The sequence below is a fragment of the Panthera leo genome, chromosome A3 (genome assembly GCF_018350215.1).
Source record: "Panthera leo isolate Ple1 chromosome A3, P.leo_Ple1_pat1.1, whole genome shotgun sequence".
Classification (NCBI taxonomy): Eukaryota; Metazoa; Chordata; class Mammalia; order Carnivora; family Felidae; genus Panthera; species Panthera leo.
In genome coordinates this window covers 20,328,648-20,346,308 of record NC_056681.1, presented here as the reverse complement: position 1 = coordinate 20,346,308, position 17,661 = coordinate 20,328,648, and the positions used below count along the sequence as shown (strand labels likewise).

General features: G+C 48.2%; 2 long non-coding RNA genes across 3 annotated transcripts; one reads left to right on the top strand and one right to left on the bottom strand.

Moving 5' to 3' along the window:
* Positions 1-7,119: 7,119 nt before the first annotated feature.
* LOC122214911 lies at positions 7,120-12,574 on the bottom strand. 2 transcript variants are annotated; one of them, XR_006200149.1, is made up of 3 exons: positions 12,489-12,574; positions 7,418-7,565; positions 7,120-7,338 (listed from the first exon to the last, which is right to left on the bottom strand). It is a non-coding gene; the product is annotated as an uncharacterized LOC122214911 (long non-coding RNA). The 2 variants fall into 2 exon arrangements; XR_006200150.1 differs by lacking the exon at positions 12,489-12,574 and adding an exon at positions 7,871-7,959.
* Positions 12,575-12,781: 207 nt separating this feature from the next.
* Positions 12,782-17,231, top strand: LOC122215541. The gene is made up of 3 exons (XR_006200433.1): positions 12,782-14,466; positions 16,277-16,400; positions 17,123-17,231. It is a non-coding gene; the product is annotated as an uncharacterized LOC122215541 (long non-coding RNA).
* The last annotated feature ends 430 nt before the right edge of the window (positions 17,232-17,661 follow it).

The window sequence follows — 17,661 nt, the reverse complement described above, 5'->3', positions numbered from 1 at the left end:
TCCAGGCTCTGAGCTGTCAGCCCAGAGCCCGACGTGGGGCTCAAACCCACGAACCGTGAGATCATGACCTGAGCCGAAGTGAGATGATGCCCAACCGATTGTGCCACCCAGGTGCCCCTCAACTTACAAGACATTTTATATGTCAGTCAATGCAAAATGCCAGATGAGTAGGCTAGACCATGAATTTAGAGTCCCAGGACCAGTGATGTTCTTTTCTTCCCAGAGGATGAGAGATTGTAGAAAAAAAGGACACAGGGGTAAGTGGATTTAGAGATGCTTTTTGTTAGTTCAGGTTCTCCGGAGAAACAGAATAGCACAGGGAGAGATATTTATTTTCAGGGATCAGCTCACTTAATTTTGGAAGGCTGGCATCCCAAATCTGCAGGGTAGACTGGCAGGCTGGAGATCCAGGGAAGAGCGGTGATTTTAGTCCAAAGCCAGTCTGTGGGCAGAATTCCTCTTCTTTCCAGATTTTTCTTTTCTTAAGGCCTTCCCCTGATTAGATGAGGCCCACCCACACCGTGGAGGGTAAGCTGTTTTACTCAAAGTCTACTGATGTAAATATTGATCCTATCAAAAATGCTTGCACAAAAACCCTACACTAGATTTTGACTAAATATCTGGGAACCAAGGCCAGTCAACTGACACATTTAATGAACTGAGGCTCCTCAGACCACAATTTGAATAGCAAGCCTCTCTGTGCTACTTTCCGTTTACTTTACATCCCCTGGCATCTGACAACTTCATCTAGAAGGATGATAAGAGAGAATGAAATTGGTGCGTCTCTAGTGTCTTCTTTAGACACCCCCTCTCCAGAAGTTTCTAGAGGAATGTATTCCCTGCTCTGGAGATCTGACTATCTCCCTAAAGCATGTGGCTCTAATCAAAGAACAATTGGCTGAAGCTCTTAGGATCCTAATTGTTACTTCTAGGAAAATTGTTCCGTGCTTAAGGTCTACAGTGAAATGTGAGATGTTAAGCTTTTACCTTGTTAGATGGTAAGTTTTTACGTCTACCTCTGTACCTTGTACAGATTTCATAGTACATGTCTAGTATGCTTCATGGTTGATGGTTTGAGGTTATAGCTGTTTTCTTGCTTCAGTGAAAATGGCACTTGTTTTTAAAAAAAATGAGTCATCACAGATGGCAAATCTATCTCTATCCCTTGAAGCTTTCTTCCCCCCGAGACTGACCGCGGTACAGGACTGGAAAAGGTCTCCCCTGGTCATCCGTTCTGCTGTTTACTCAATGTCACATGTCCACTATTCATTTTACAAACATCACTGTGCGCCTTCTGTACACCAAAAACTATTTAGATGCTGGGGATCCAGTGGTGAAAAAGGCCAGTGAGGTCTCTGCCCTCACGGAGCCATATAGGAGAACTTGCTGAAGCCAATCTTTTAGAAGTCTGTTGGCACTGAGGGCTCACTGAGGAGCCTAATGGAGGAAATTCAAGGTCAAGGAAGAGAGAGTCAAGAATAGCAAGCATGACTCCAACCCCAAATCTAGTCACCAAAAGGGAAGGGGGTATTCCGAATAGAGCTCAGTGTTGATCCTATTTACCTCTTCAGTTGGCCTCTTGTGGGGAGGAGTCTCTGCTTCAATAAAACTCTAAAGAACTGGTTCCAGATACTTATTATGTTAGGGGATGATTAACATTACTCTGAGGCCCATTCATTAATGAGTAATTACACACAGAGGAAGGACGGAGGCATGGTCTGTTCACATTCCTAAAAACTCTTCTTGACTTCTGTGTGTTGAGAATGTGGAGTCATTTTGAGATTTGGGGTCTACAGGGTTTCATCAGTGGCAGGGTTGGTGATTGGTAGGAAATGCAGGTATCCCAGGACATGGCAGAAGTGTCCAGGAGAATGCCTGGCAGTAGGCAGTGGTATCTGATGGGTGCCATCTTGGTTCAGCCAGCCACAGCTGTTATAACTGATGAACCACCAAATCCTGGTGATTTACAGCAATAGAAGTTCATCTCCCACCTAAGGAAATGGGTATTCCTGACCTGAGGGAGGCCTTGCACGCCGGCCAGATGTTGAGACCTAGGCTTCTTCCATCTTGGGTCTCAGACTCATCTGCATTCGGCCAGTGCAAGAGGAGAGCTCTCGGAGAATCATGTGTGTGGGGTGTCCAGGACTCAAACAGGCACACATCACCTGTGTCGCTTTCTGTTGTCTGGACCTCATTCACATGGCCACCCTGGCTGGGGAGTCCGGTCTAGTTCTTTGCCCAAGGAAGAGGCAGATGCAGTGGTCAACGGGCAATTTCTGCCACAGGAGGAAATGTTGCCATAAGTAGGTAACGTAGCTTTGGGCAGAGGCAAAAACAATAGAGTAGGAAAGGTCAAAAAGAGCTGAAACCCTGCCATGGCCATGGGGACTGCCCGGGAAACACCATGTGGTGACTCCCAGAGATAGTTGTGGGCAGTTTGAAAGAACCAAGTGGTTCAACACTTAGGTCAGGAGCCATAACCGCGCTTACGATGGACACAAACATGGTCATTTTCCCATACGTGTTGCAAATTAGGTTCTGCAGAAGCAGAAGGTGGGACTTAGTATGTGGAATATTGATAAGGACAAAGGGGAAGTGTCACTGTAATACGTTCACAAAGGCTTGGCCAGCCCCGCCGGGACTTTCCTAGCATATAGGGCCTCTCAGGGTTGTTACAGTCGGCTGACCCAGAACATCCTGCGATCGTTCAGTGGCTGGACGCCGCCCCAGGAAGAGCGTGCCTTGCTGAGGACACCTTTCTACAGCTGTGGCAAAGCCCGAAGGAGTGGGTGGGTAATTTACTGGCTGTGCTTCCAGTGTTTGGGGTAGCAAGCCCTTCCCCGCAGGGGCCTCTGGGGAGCTCAGCTTCTGTCTCCTCCTTGTAATTTTAGTCCACTGCTCTACTGTCTCGAGTCACCCAAAACATATCTCCTCCGTGTTCCCGAGGACGGGCCCCCAGGTATTTCATTTATAACTGCTCCTGAGGACCATGTACACACCTTCTGCCTAGTTTGAATGTATCCCACCTGTTCCTCGCGGAGAGACTTTCTGGCCCCCTCCTGTGTTGTTTGTATGGGCCTTTGATGGTGACGGTGTGGAAAGGTCTGACTGGGCCTCTCCCTCTAAACCTGAAGACAGCGCCCCTTGGATGGGACGAAGGCCTCATGGGGACCTTTGCCTTTTACAGCAGGCGGACGCAGAGCTTAGAAAGGACAAGTCCTCCCTTCTCCTGCTTCTGTTTATCATTAATAAGTTGAACTTCTCAGCTGGCAAAGAATGAAATAGTTGATAGCAAATGAATTAGATATCAATTAATTTCTAAAGCAAATCTAATGGGCATTTAAGAAGAGAATTTAATGTCTCATTTACTCTCTATAGCTATCTTGTTAAATGCCAATTAAGTATCTAAATATTTCCTACAAGCTTAATGAATTATAATAAGTAATAAGTGATTACCACTTTTTCCTAAGATCTCGGCACTCTCGACTTCTCGTGCAGCGATCCGAGATTTTTTTTCTCGTCCTGTTCGTGGAATGGATAAGATAGACTCAAACCTTCTTAATGAGTGCTGGTTACCTTATTTAGCAATAGAGAATTAGATTTATAGGCAATGAGAACGTGTGAGTAATAAGGATTTTTCCTTGAAAATAAAGTGAGCACTATTACAAGGTTACTTATAATAAATGCCTAATGTTTTGTCTTCGCAGTACCTCATGGCATCCCAGCTCCCTCCTTGCAAACCATTTCTAAATACCAAGGCACGATGCGTATTAACAGACTCAGAACATGGGCTGATGGGGCATGTGGTTGCGACTGATGAGATACACAAAAACCCCAAAGCCAGGCTGGGCAGGACCCTGGGCCCCAACAGATATAAAGAAGATGGAAGAGGCTGGGGCTGGGGTCTAGCCCCTCAGGTTTGTCTGCTACTCTGGGAGAATAAGGACCACCCCCAGTTTTGCTGGGCCAGGCCTTAATATCTGACAGTGCCCTTGGGGCTGGTCCAGGTGGCCAGGCGAAAGGATTGCGATTCCACGCAAGCAGGGCTCTGGTCGGTCGTGGGGGTACAGAGAGCAGAGGTGCAGCCCCTGGGAGTGAGACTTGGGCGTGATGGCAGGAAGAGGCGGGGAGCCCTGATCTGAGTAGCACAGAACTCCTGGGCAGTTGCCTCTGACAGGTCATAAATTATGAATATACGTCATTGGATCGGGCCCTGATGCGAGCAGCCCTGGACCCAAGGTGAAGGGGATGGAATTTGGAATCAAATAGACCTGAGCTTGAGGTCCGACTTGCCATATACTTGTTATCGGAGCCTAGGCAAGTGACAGTCTCCAAATCTGTTTCCTTCTTTATAATACAGGGATGGTCTCTCCCTCATGAGTTTCTTTAAAAAAAAAAAGATGAAACAAGAGAATTTATTTAAAGGGGCCCCTGGGTGGCTCAGTCAGTTAAGCATCTGACTTCAGCTCACGTCATGATCTCACTGCTTGTGAATTCGAGCCCCGCGTCAGGCTCTGTGCTGACAGCTCGGAGCCTGGAGCCTGCCTCCGATTCTGTGTCTCCATCTCTCTCTGCCCCTCCCCCCCTCACGCTCTGTCTTTCTCTCTCTCTCTCTCAAAAATAAATAAACATTAAAAAAAATTAAAGCATGCAATAAATATGGTGCTTGCCAAATGGTACATATTCAGTGAGTGCCATTATTATCAGGGTAAATAATAATGACAATTTTGTTTTTGAGAATGTGTCTGGTTTGGGATGATCTGTCTGGAAACTTTTCCTTCCTTTTTTTTATTTAAAAAAACATACTTAATTTTTAATTTGTATTTTTTAGAGGCGGGGGAGGGGCGAAGGGAGAGCGAAAGAGAGAATCTCTCCTTTGGGGCTCGGGGCTCTGTCCCACGACCCTGGGATCATGACCTGAGCGAAACAGAGTGAGACGCTCACCCGACGGGGCCACCCGGGGGACCCCACAACTTTTGCTTCCTAATGGAAGGTAGTTCGGTCAGAATCGTACTAGTCCCACGCAAAGGGCCCGTGTGCCTTTTCTGACCCCCCCCCCACCCCCCACCCACGGACACAATGTACAATTGCACGTTGTGACCCTGAGAGAGAAAAAGTCCATTTTGTTCTCCTGGAGAATGCAGGGAGCAGCCAGAAATCGGTGCATGGCAATTGCTACTTCTCCATCAACCGCCTGTTCAGGAAATACCTTGGTCCAAATGCACACCGCAAGGCCGGAGAGGACTCTCCCAGGTGGGCACAGGGTGCGAGGACCCCCTCGGCTCTCAAGGACAGCCCTGCTCGTCCACGTGGCCGTTCATCCTGGCCCGACACATTTACCGTCACTTACACCAACAGTTACGAGGCATTAGGACGGAAAATGGCAGGTGCTCATTCAAGCCGTGGTTTTGGAAAATCTTTCGATTGCAGGAAGACGCTCATGTTGTAGCATGAAAACAGGTTAAAAACAAACAAAAAACAACAACCAGGAAGGAGCTCAAAAGCAGCAGAGACAGTAACTAGCGTAGATCCCTGAGCGAGACGAAGGCTCCTTCCCTCACCGGAGAAGCAAGAGATCCAGGAGAACAAAGAGGTGGGGATCCAGCTAACCCCGAAGCATTGACAGGCGGCGTGGGCCTTCTGGTGGCTTCTCTGGGATACCAGGGAAGTGTTCCACGGCTCGTCATACAGGAGACATTCTGACAGCCCTTCTTATAACCGCTTCATCCCAGAGCCCAGTAACCTCCAGCAGCTGGCTACTGTATTCCTCCCGCTCGGCTCTCTCTTTGCCTCTAAAAATTCCAGTTGACATTTATGCTGTGGCTCACGTCCTCCGTTCCTTCTCGTCTCCATCTCCTCTGCCCTCCTTTTAAATCTCCTTTTAAATATACATCCCATTGGCTCTGTTTCTCCGACTTGCCCCGTGTGTAAAAAAACGAACACCCGAGCCCCAGAGCCAGAGTTTGGGTCCCGCCTTTGAAATGGCCTACCTGTGTGATCTTGGGTGAGTTTCCGAATCTCTCCGGGCCTCTGTTCCACACCCGTGAGATGGAAATGATAACAGGGACAGCCTCGTCAGGTTCGTCTTCGTCTGTTTGGGCTGCTCTAATAAAATGCTACAAACTGGGTGGCTTCATAAACAAAAGAAATTTATTGCCTGCCCTTCTGGAGACTGGGAAGTCCAAGATCAAGGTGCTGGCAGATTCGAGGTCTGGTGAGGACCCACTTCCTGGTTCACAGAACCTCCGTCTGTGTCCTCGCATGGTGGAAGGGGCTACAGGCAATGTGGGGCTTCTTCTAGAAGATCACTAATCCCATTCATGAGGGCTCTACCTTCGTGACCGAAGCACTTCCCAAAGCATCATAGCATTATCTTGGGGGTTAGGATTTCGACATATGGATTTTGGGGGAAACACAAACATTCTGGTTGTGGCAGGGTTATTAAATAAGTGAGTAAGGGGGCGCCTGGGTGGCTCAGTCAGTTAAGCATCCAACGCTTGATTTCAGCTCAGGTCGGGATCTCATGGTTCGTGGGATCAAGCCTTGTGTCAGGCCCTGTGTTGTCAGCCTTGAGCCTGCTGGGGATTCTCTCTCTTCTTCTCTCTCTGCCCCTCCCCTGCTCATGCACACGCACTCTTTCTCCCCCTCTCTCTCAAAATAAATAAACTCGAAGAAACTAAAACGAATGGGTACATACGAGTTGCATAGAACACTGGTTTAATAACTGAATAAATGTGAACTGTTATTCTCATTATTGCTTTCAGGACTGGTAGGTGTTATTATCATGACATGTATCTTTTCTCCTTACATGGAAGAGGGGGGAGGATTTGCAAATCATTCTGACTTATGATGTATTTAAATACTGTGATACGGGGCGCCTGGGTGGCTCAGTCGGTTAAGCATCCGACTTCAGCTCAGGTAACCATCTCGCAGTCTGTGAGTTCGAGCCCCGCGTTGGGCTCTGTGCTGACCGCTCAGAGCCTGGAGCCTGTTTCCGATTCTGTGTCTCCCTCTCTCTCTGGCCCTCCCCCATTCATGCTGTCTCTGTATCAAAAATAAATAGACGTTAAAAAAAATAAAATAAATAAATAAATAAATAAATAAATAAATAAATAAATACTGTGATACTAGATAGAGAAAAAGATGCCTGGAAAGAGGTGCGTGTATGGTAGGTAGAATAATGGTCCCCAGAAATGTCCACGTTGTAATTCCTGGAATCTGTGAATAGATGAGTTCACGGGGAAAAAGGAACTTTGCAGATGTGATTAAGTTAAGGATCTCGAGATGGGGAGATTGTCCTGGATTATCCGGAAGGGTCCAATGTAACCACAGGAGACTCTAGAAGTGAGGGAAAAAAGAGACAATAGTCAGCATCCAAGAAGGAGGGGTTCAGAGGAGAAAGTAAAAGTTGGCATACCGTCGTTGCCGGAAGGAGACCACCTGCCCAGGAATAGGGAGCCTCTTGAGGCTAAAAAAAGGCAAAATTCTTCCCAGAAGGAGCTCAGCTCTGTCAACACCTTGATTTTAGCCCCACGCGTCTCATTTTCAGACTTCTGACCTCCAGCCTGTAAGATAAGAAATCAGTATGCTACGATAATTTGTTCGAGCGGCAATAAAAAAGCAATAAAGCACCACAGCTTTAGCTTAAAAAGATGCTCAGTACATCATGGGTCTGTGGGAGTTTCCAGTTTCTTTTTTAAAGTGTGTCTGGTCTCCAAAATCAGAAGAAAAGTATGTGTTTTGGGAAGAAATAATCAATTACAGACACCTACCCCATGTCAGTTCAGTTCTTACGCTGCTGGTGAAAGTACCCACTCATGGGGATCGGAGTTACCTCGAATGGGCGGTCATCACCCATCACTGAGCTTACTGTGGTTCCTGCCTCTTATCATCGCTTCCGCCAACCCTCACGCTGGACGTTCTCTGTCTGCTCGAAGGCTCTCCCACACGGCTGTGTGTATATACTGTGTGTGCAAAGCACAGGGGGGCTCTTGTCAAAATGCAGATTCTCTTAACATCCACTATTGATCAGGAAAATGCAAATTAGACCCCCAAAGCGATAGCACCACACATCACCGGAATAACTAAAATTAAAGAGGCTAGTAAGACCAAAGTGTTGTTGAGGGTATGGGGCAACCTGAATTCACATGTCCTGCCGGTGGGAATGTGGGATGGTGAAGTCCCTTGGGAAAACTGGCATGGTCTTAAAAAGTTAAACACACACAGCCTATGACCCAGCCGTTCCACGCCCAAAGAGATACCCTCACAGAGACTTCCATGGGGATGCTCACGGCAGGTTCATCCATGGTAGTCAGAGGCAGTAGGTACCCATCATGGAATGCACAGAAAAGAGTGAGCTACTGATCTACTCCATAGCATGAGTGAGTCTCCAAAGCATTTTTCAGAGTGCAAGAGGCCAGACTCAAAAGAAGAGCCTCCTAGGGGGTTCCGTGGCTATAAAACGTGAACCAATCTACGGTAACCGAAAACAGAGCAGTAGCTACCTGTGCCTGGGCAGGGGGACGAAAAGACTGCAAAGGGGTGCGATCTTTTGGGGTGATGGAACATCTCGTGTTTGGGTTGTCATGATGGTTTCCTACGTGTAGACAACCGTCAAAATTCACTTAAAAGGCTCATTCTTTACATGGACGTGGCTTTGGGGCGCCTGGGTGGCTCAGTCGGTGGAGCGTCTGACTTCAGCTCAGGTCATGATCTCGCGGTCTGTGAGTTCGAGCCGCACGTCAGGCTCTGTGCGGACAGCTCGGAGCCTGGAGCCTGTTTGGGATTCTGTGTCTCCCTCTCTCTCTGCCCCTCCCCTGTTCATGCTCTGTCTCTATTGTTCTCAAAAACAAATAAAAAACATAAAAAAAATTTTTAAATGGATGTGGCTTATCATGTAAAAATTACCCTTCAATTAGTTGACAGGGCAATAAAAGGCAGATTCCGATTCTGAAGTCTGGACTGGGCGAGCAAGCCTCCGTGTCTGGCAAGCTCCCAGATTCTGCAGAGCTGGTCCCGGGACCGCAATTTCAGGAGGAGGGCTTCTAGAATACCTCTCTTCACCTCTGTCACTCGCAGGAAACAAACCGGCTTTTGTTTATGCTAAGAAAGATGTTCCTCAAGAAACTCGCCTTCATTGCCTGTCTCCTATCACCCGTATACTCTTGACTGTGCGTGACACTTGAACTCGCGGAGGGTAAAATGCCCCAAGAGGCGTTTCTGCCACCGTAACAGCATGTTCGCGGGTCACCCCCTCCCCTTCCCTTTCCAGCCCTGGCTTGAGCTTTAAATGGAAGCACACACGATGAGCAACAAAACATGCATTGGGATTATTGCACTAGCACTCTAAATATTTGACGAGATTTCTAACCTTCACCGAGAACATCCATTTTTCAGGTGTTCCAGATCAGAAGAACGAACAAGCAGGTAGAAGGCGTGGAAACGGTATCGTTAATACTCTTTGACCCACGAGGGATTAGAAATCATTCCAGACCAAACGGAAAGGCCGTTGGCCATGTTGGGCTTTTACTCAGCATTGGACATCTGCCCACTGGTCAGGCTTTGGGTTTCTCTCTAGGTCCCAAGGAATCCGCATGTAACACAGTCCCTTGATGTGGACACAAAACCTTCACCCATCTCCGGTAGCTAACACCGTGAAAAATAAAGCTTTGTGGAGAAGCAGGTCCTGGGTAGTCATCAAGACTCTCTCTCTGGTGACAGAACCTGCTTCTTCCTCTGGGACCAGCCACTCCATGTGCAAACCTCTATCTCCACAAAGTAATAGAATAAAATAGTTTAGGGAGCTCAGAATAATGGTATGTAGTTGAAACGGATGCTGTATGGATACAGCAAGCAAATGCCTTGCGTACCAAACAAACCAAAAAACTAGAGAGAGCATTGGGTAGAGCTGTCCTATTTGTAGATTTTCTGAGTTTCATCCCCTTTATACCAATGTCTCTTCAAGACGTTGGTACAGCATTTTCTATCTGCATTTACTCAAAACTTACACCACACACACACACACACACACATTCCGCTCAAGTATTCAGATTGCTTCAAATTGTGTATCCGTCCCTCTGGCTGTTTTTTCTCTGTGGGGTTGTAATTTCATAAAGTCATGGCTATGGAGAACACAGGAGTTATGGTCCTTCTCCAGCACAATTGAGTCCTAGATAGGTATTACTGAGTGCTTAGCCCGTGGTCGCTACTCAATACGTGTTTTGTTTTGTTTTGTTTTTAATAAAATAATAGTTTGGCTCTCAAAGGTTTTAAAAACAGCCTTTTAAAGCGGGTACAAGGTTGAACAGGAAAGATTGCTAAGGCTTAGCTGGTTCAGAAGTGAATGACTAAAACAACCTTTCTCTGTATGTCAGACACAATTTTGTCTTCCTGCCTGAAAAAAAAGGTAAAAAGCAGAGTCACCTGGCTAAATGGTTTCCTAAGTGTCCCCCTCTCCCCAGGTCCCCCTGACTTTATGAAACAAGCAACAACAAACTCCGCTAAAGCTAAACCAACGTGAAATAACCCAGGGCTTGAACTTGTCGCATGACGTTGCTTTAAATTTTAATGCGAACTTGGGAATAGATTTGCGAACAGCAAGGTAAAGCAGAGGCCATGAAATATTGATTCTGTACATTTTCTTATGCATTTTTATTCTCCAATTTAGTAAATTTTTCATCTTGCCTGCACTTAGAGTTTCCCTATGAAGTCGTTACTACCAATCGTATTAGCTGTTGTAAATAAATAATCGTCGCTTGAGCTGTTTGCCTGACAGGAGGTGGACAGGACCCCACCTCCGACTACTGACTTTCCACAGCCCAGCGCACGAAGGAGGAAAAGGGACACTCACAATTCTCCACACGGCAGAGTCACGGCCACTTGCTCCAGGAAAGAGAGCTTTAAACAAGGAAGAACTGACATGTTTCCCCTAAAATTATACCACCATCTGACAAATCACCCGCTTTGGTCTAAGAGATGGCGGAATTGATTTTGTTTGCTTGTCTGTCTTTAAAACCAAAACATCAGGAAAGACCGTCAGAACATGCTTCTTGGATATACCCTAACGTAAGAGAAAATACAAGTGCAAGACTTCTGCCCCAGTCCTAATCCTTGTATATGCATAAAAAGTTATATTTTATCAATCACAAGAGGCAAATCTGTTAGACATTTCTCACTGTCTTCATTCCCCAGTGTACTTCTCTTTCTTAGACTACGCACCTGCCCCTCTATTTTCACTATCTTACAGGAGGTGGGTGAGACCCAAAAGAAAGATGGAAAGCAATTCTGACCGCAAACAGAATGTCCCTTGGTCCCTTGGTAATTAACACATGGGAGGGGCCAGTATGGCTCCCTCACTTGTGGAAATCACTGCAGTTCTTTGTACAATTTTATACATTGATCGGTTGCTTCTCTGTAATTAGGTGAGATTGGCCATTTATTCAGGTTCCTGGTCACGCTGACCAAAGATTCGTAGTGGGCTATTCCAACTGAGTCCCAAATTTCTCATTCTCTGTTCCCAGAACACAACCAGAAGAGGGTGGGATAACATCAGGCTGGGAATTTAGCCTTGAAATAGATGAAAATATGTCTCCTTTTTATTTGTTCAGCAACATGGTAATCCTGTTAGGGGAGCAATAGGGTCCTTTATTCTAATTCCTACCCTTCCCCCCCCCCCCACCCCGGTTTTATGGTTATTAAAGTTATATATGCTTGCTTACTGGAGAAAGAGCTTCAATTTCCAAAACAATGAAGATCAGTTTAACTAACGCTCCACCTCTGACATTCTTTATCCATCCCTAAAAAAACACACAAACAAAAGACCACACACACACACAAAACAAACAAAAACAAACAAGCAAACAACAACCATAAAGGACACATCCAGCTCAGCAGGAGAACAAAGATCTCCAATAATGGATACCTTAGTTTTTACTCTGGTGTCCATTCTAACGCTTTTTATGTAGTCTTTTAATAGCCTTTAACCCTTTTCAAGGCATCCTTGCTTTCCCTGTTTGCTTCAAAACCCTCAAATACTTGATTCATATGCCATCTCAACTTCAGGAAAAGAAGGAAATTTGATTATGGCAATAGGGTCCAAGTGGGATTTTTTTTCCCTCCCAAGTGTGGTGACTCTTGTATTGGGTCAATGGATCTGCATTTTGGGGAATAATCTTAAATATGTTCATCTGAATAGCATTGACTGCGATGCAAATACTGTTACCTTAAGACAAATACGGTGCAGGCACAGGGCGGCAAGATGCAGTCAGGAAATCCAAGTGCCAGGTGTTTGGGTCAGATATCACAGGCACCTCTCTCCTCTTAGACTTTTAAAAAACTTCTCCATGACACCCTTAGCTGCATCCCCATTGGAGAGATGGCAAAGAGGAAGAATGGACAGGGCAGAACTAAAACCTGGGCAAGGAGCTAATAATATGATGGCGACAGAAGGTTTTGGTAGACATAAGGGAGGCACCAAGGCTACAACTTACCAGCTCTTTCCTAAGCACGAGCACTAGCATCAGGACTAATGCGTGGAACCTCACGCACTTCTCTGGGTTGGCGGGGTGGGGGGGAGGGAAGACCCAAGTGTGTGGCTAGGCCACGTGGCAGATGGCGATGTCACAATCTGAGCTTCCAAGGATCAGCATCCTTTGTGACAGCGGCACCCTGGGAGTCCGGGATTGGCGTGGTGGCTGCGCGGGGAAGAAAGGGGTGAAAACAGTGAGGATATGTACATTAGGGAGAGAATGTGGACGATACCCTGGGGCGGGGGGGGGGGGTCGTTAAGTTTTCCTAATTAGGTGGAGGACGTGTTGAAGGTGAGGGAGGCTCCCACGGTTGACGCGTGGGCTCTGTGGCCCCCGTGACAAAGACAGGGAGCTTCTGAAAGCAGGGCCCCGAGAAGACCTTAGGATTCATGTAGCTGCCACATCAAAGCAAAGCCGATCGGGGTTATAGAGGCACTTCCTCCAAGTGCCTCTATAGGCAACAGCAACAGGCAACAGCAGCAGGAAGGAGCCCGGGCATAGCCAAAGTTTATACTGGAGTAGAGGCTGTGCCAAATTAAAAGCGAACACGACCCCCTGCGCCGGGAACAACAGCTTCACCATGCATGGAAAGAATTGCCGCGGAGATAAATATTCCTGTGAACACTACTCATAGCTCAGGCTTCCTCTCAACTCCCCTCCGGCTGCCCGATAACAATGAGTGTTATAAATTTACACCGAAGAAGCCCTCCAGTTGGAGATCTGAGAAGCCAAGAACAACCAAAGGGACCCAGAAGGGGAAGCGAAGACAATTTACTCAAAATGTTTATGGAAAAACACCAGCCCCGCTTACACATCACATCACTTAAAGACGAATCACCGCAGCAGCAGCAGCAACATCGGCTCTAGGACAGATTTCAGCTTATGAAACGTGGAGGAAATGCGTGCAATGGGCAAAGGATGTAAGAAACAAAGACGTTGTCAAGAACGTCTTCTTGTGCCTTCGATTCGGTGAGAGAAATCAGGGGCTCTGTGAAACCAGAGATGAGAAGGGGGATCATCAGATTTAAATGAAAAGCGGGGTAGACAACGATCAGGCAATTTTAAAGCAGGAAACGGAGGTGTGTGAGAGAGTGGGGTGTGAGGACAGAATTCAGCTCTAAGATCAAGAGGCATGGCTGCAGGGGTCAACTGAGAACAAATCGTCCAGAGTGCCTGGGGCAGAGAAGGAAGGGTCAGATCCAAGGTTCTGATGGGAAATAGGAGACAGCAGTGGAGACAGAGCAGATCCAGGTCGTTTCTGAGAAAGATCCCAGGGACAAAGAAGGACGAGTGATCAGAGATATAATGGAAGACACATTCTGGAACCGAAACATCGTTTGGTTCCTTGGGAGGGCTGCAGTGTGTTATAGAGCTTGACCTGCAGTAGGGCTTCATGACACTGTTTGAATCTTAAGGCAACAGAAAGAAAGCATGTGGCAAACATCGAAAGGGGAAGGGGTTGCTAAACAGAAGGAAAGGAAGGCATCTAGCTCCAGAAATGTTCACAAAGACACGGAGCCATATTTGACGGCTTTGACGGCTAAAATCTGTGATGGAAGCATTCAAAACGCAGTCCAGATTCTGTTTATATATGAAAACAAGAAAAGAAAAAAAAAGAGGGGGGCAGGAAGGGAGAGGGAAGGGGAGAAGGAGATTCCCATCCATAACCTGGTACCATTTCTGTGTATCGTCAACCCAGTCTTCTCAAAGCGGCCAGACTGATGTTAAAATGTCTATCAGGTTCTGTCGCTTCTCTTCTCCGCGCCCCTCAATGCTAAGAAATAACAACAGAACCCCCCAAAAGCATCAGAAGGCCTATAAAGACCTGCCACTGACTACCTATCCAGGCTCACCCCAAGCCACAGTCCCCCTCGCCCTCTGGCCGCCCCGCCTCCCTCCTCATTCCCACGTGTGCCACCCCCCAAAGGAAATATTTCATGTAAGAGGGATCGTATAATGCGTGGCCTTCTGTGACTGGCTTCTTTCACTTGGCGTGACCTTTCCTGGTTCATTCACGTTGTAGCAGGTACCAGGGCTTAATTCGTTTTTAAGGCCCAATAATATTTCACTGTGTATGTATGCCATAATTTGTCATTCACCCATTGATGGACATCTGGGTCATTTCCCACCTTTTGGCTCCGATACCTAGTGGTACTATGAACATTCCCGTATGGGTACCCTTCTGAGTCTGTTAGTGCGAAGATGTTGGTGTCCCATCCAAAATTCATATGTTGAAGCCCTACTCCCCAGTGTGATGATATTAGGAGATGGGGCCTTTGGGAGGGCATTAGGTTTAGACAAGTTCATGAGGGTGGGTGGGGTTCCCGTGATGGGATTAGTGCCCTTAGAAAGAAGGAAGAGAGAGCAGGACTTTTTCTCTCTGCTGGGGGAGGACAGAGAGAGAAGGCATCCATCCGGAGGCCAGGAGGAGAGACCTCACCTGGACCACACGGGCATTGCGATCTCAGAATTCCAGCTTCCAGAACCGTGAGGAATACATGTCTGTCGGTGACGCCGCCCCGTCGACGGGATTTTGTTACGGTAGCCACAGCAGCTGAGACAGATCTGCTTTCAACTCTTTGGGGGGCTCCGTGCTTTTCCAGTTTGTTGCACACAGCCCTGTTTCTAGTCTGACGCTTGCTTGGAGGGTTTCTTGCTTAGTGCTTGCCTGTCCATACTATGCCCGGAGCTCGCTAGATGCAAGGGACATTTGTTTTATTCACTGCTATACCCTCCGGCATGACGCTCAACCATAACAGGTACTCGGTAAATGAATGAATGAGCGTGTGAATGAATGAATGAGTGAATGAGGAAGCAGATGGCCCAGAATGGTGCCCAAGTCCCCAGAACTCGAGAGTAAACTTTGGAGGCCTCTGGAAGGAGACAAGGCAAGATTTTTTTTTTTTCCTCCCTGTGGCTCAAAAACAGCGTCTCACTATCATTAAAAAGCCAGCACTCTTCATTGACCAGGCATAATTATATCTGGCACATTCCAAGCTCTGAAAAGCCCAGATGTCCCAAGTTTAGGGAAAGAAAGTTTTGGAGACACTTTGCAGATTCCTCAACTGGGTGCTTCCCCGGGGCAAAGACACACAGTCTCGCTGAGATTTCTGGATGGGGGACTCTAAGGGAGCCTCAACTGGGTAGAGCAGAGCAATTCTCCACTTCCCAACTTTTCCCTCTGGCTCTTTGTCCAGAGGCAGGACCAGATAAATGCAAATGACATTCAGGGTCGAAGATGTTGTTAAGATTCTGGTGGCCGAAGTTGAGTGTGGTCTCCATTTGTTCTTTTGATGGCTTTCCCAAGCTCCCGTGAGCCCACACTCTCGATTCGTCATGCCTGTCCTGTTTGTAGAGTCCCCGAGAGCCAGTGGGCTGTGCGGGGCCAGGGGATGCAGCACTTGAACCCTTCTTCCCTTTCCTCCTCGTCTCTGATGCCGTGCTGCTCTGTCCGCTCGGTCCGTCTCCCTCCATCTATGAGTGTGCGTCTCTCACTGAGAGCTTCCCCCTCTCAACCCTGACCTTGCTCTACCTCTGTGCTCTCTTCCTACTTTGCTCTGCTCTGTGTCTCTGCCCCTCGTCCTGTTCTCTCTCTCTGCCTCTCCCTGTCCTTCCGTGTCTCTCCCGGGGCAGGGAGCGGTGCGCTCCCATGTATGGATATTGCCCTGCCTCCTCGGGGGCCGCTGTTTTCCCTTTCAATAAACTCCTTCCTGTCTCCAAGTGGCTGGTCCTATCTCCTCCACAATCAGGGGAGACCGGAACTGGCTGCGATGAATGCGAGGAAGTCTTTATAATGAACAGGATCTTGCTGCTGTTTACACAAACACTTTCAACGACACGGGGAGCCAACAGACCATTCCGCACGTCTGATGAGTATGTAATTAAACGTGGGGGCGTGAGTAGAGAAGAGGGGGCAGAAGGGGGCGAGCGATAGGGCACAGTGGTGTTGGAAGGCTCCAGATTCACATGGTGGTGGGGTGGGGTGGGGGGGGAGACTTTGTGCTTCCCCAGGCTCCGTAATCACGCACTGACCATTTCTGGGTGCTGGACCCTGAGCGAGGCCCTGTGACACGGGCCCCTGCCCCGAGAGAAATGAGTCTCACGACCTTGCGCCCGAGTGCAGTAGAAGGGCAGGCGGTGGGTGGTGGGCGATGCAAGCCGGAGACCCAAGGAGAAGGAGATGTTAAAGGGGAAGCGCTGTGGGAGAGGAGCCGGGAAGGAAGAAACCCGTTCGGTAGGAAGAAAAGATGCAGAAACAGTAATGGACTGAGCCAAAGCTGAGTCAGGAAAGTCACAGATGCTCAAAGCAGGCTGAGGGATTGCCCTGATTGTAACCTATCTGGGCAGGCGTTTGGGGGGTGGGGGTCCTGGGTGTCCCACAGAGCGTTTGGCTCTCAGTCCCTGGGGGACAGGAGATGCTGTGAGTCTCTGTGACAGCACTGGCAGACCCCTCCGTGACGGCAGGGCTGTATGTGACACGGCGGCCGTGTGTGGATCTCAGGCAACGGGGCTCTTGAAATGTGGCCAATGTGACGCAGGAGCTGGGCTTCTCTTTTGTTTTGAATTTGAATTCATTTAGCGTCTACCTTTAAAAGGTGCTTATGGCCAGTGGCCACTGGAGCAGCACAGCTGAGAAGTCACGGCCACCATCTCTTGTGAGATGCCAGGACCAGGTTTTTGGAGGACGAGTCTGGCAACAGTGCGATAAGGCAACTAATTGGAAGGCGGGCTGCTCTGGGATGAAAAAGGAGGGCCCGGATGTGACAGTGTAGGGGGCAGCGGGGGTGGGGAGTGGGGACACTCCACAGGAGTCAGCACCTTGGGGGGTTGGGAGAATGGCGCACTGAGGGGCCGGCCTGGGCCTGGGGACCTGGGAGGTCAGGGCACTGTAGCCGGAGACAGAGGTAAGTTGCAGCCTGTCCCCATGCCTGGGGGTAACCACATCAGCCCGGGGGTCTCGGTGGGGCTGTGACAGCGAGACAGGGAAGATCTCTGATGGCAACTTGGCTGTGAGTCTAGGAGTATCTGAATCTGGCCTGTGACAAGCCGCTCCCTCCCTTCGGGTCTCTCAGAAGGGACTCCCTGCAGAGGAAGTGGAGGAAGCGAAAGGAAAAGTTGCCTGAGACGTCTTCAC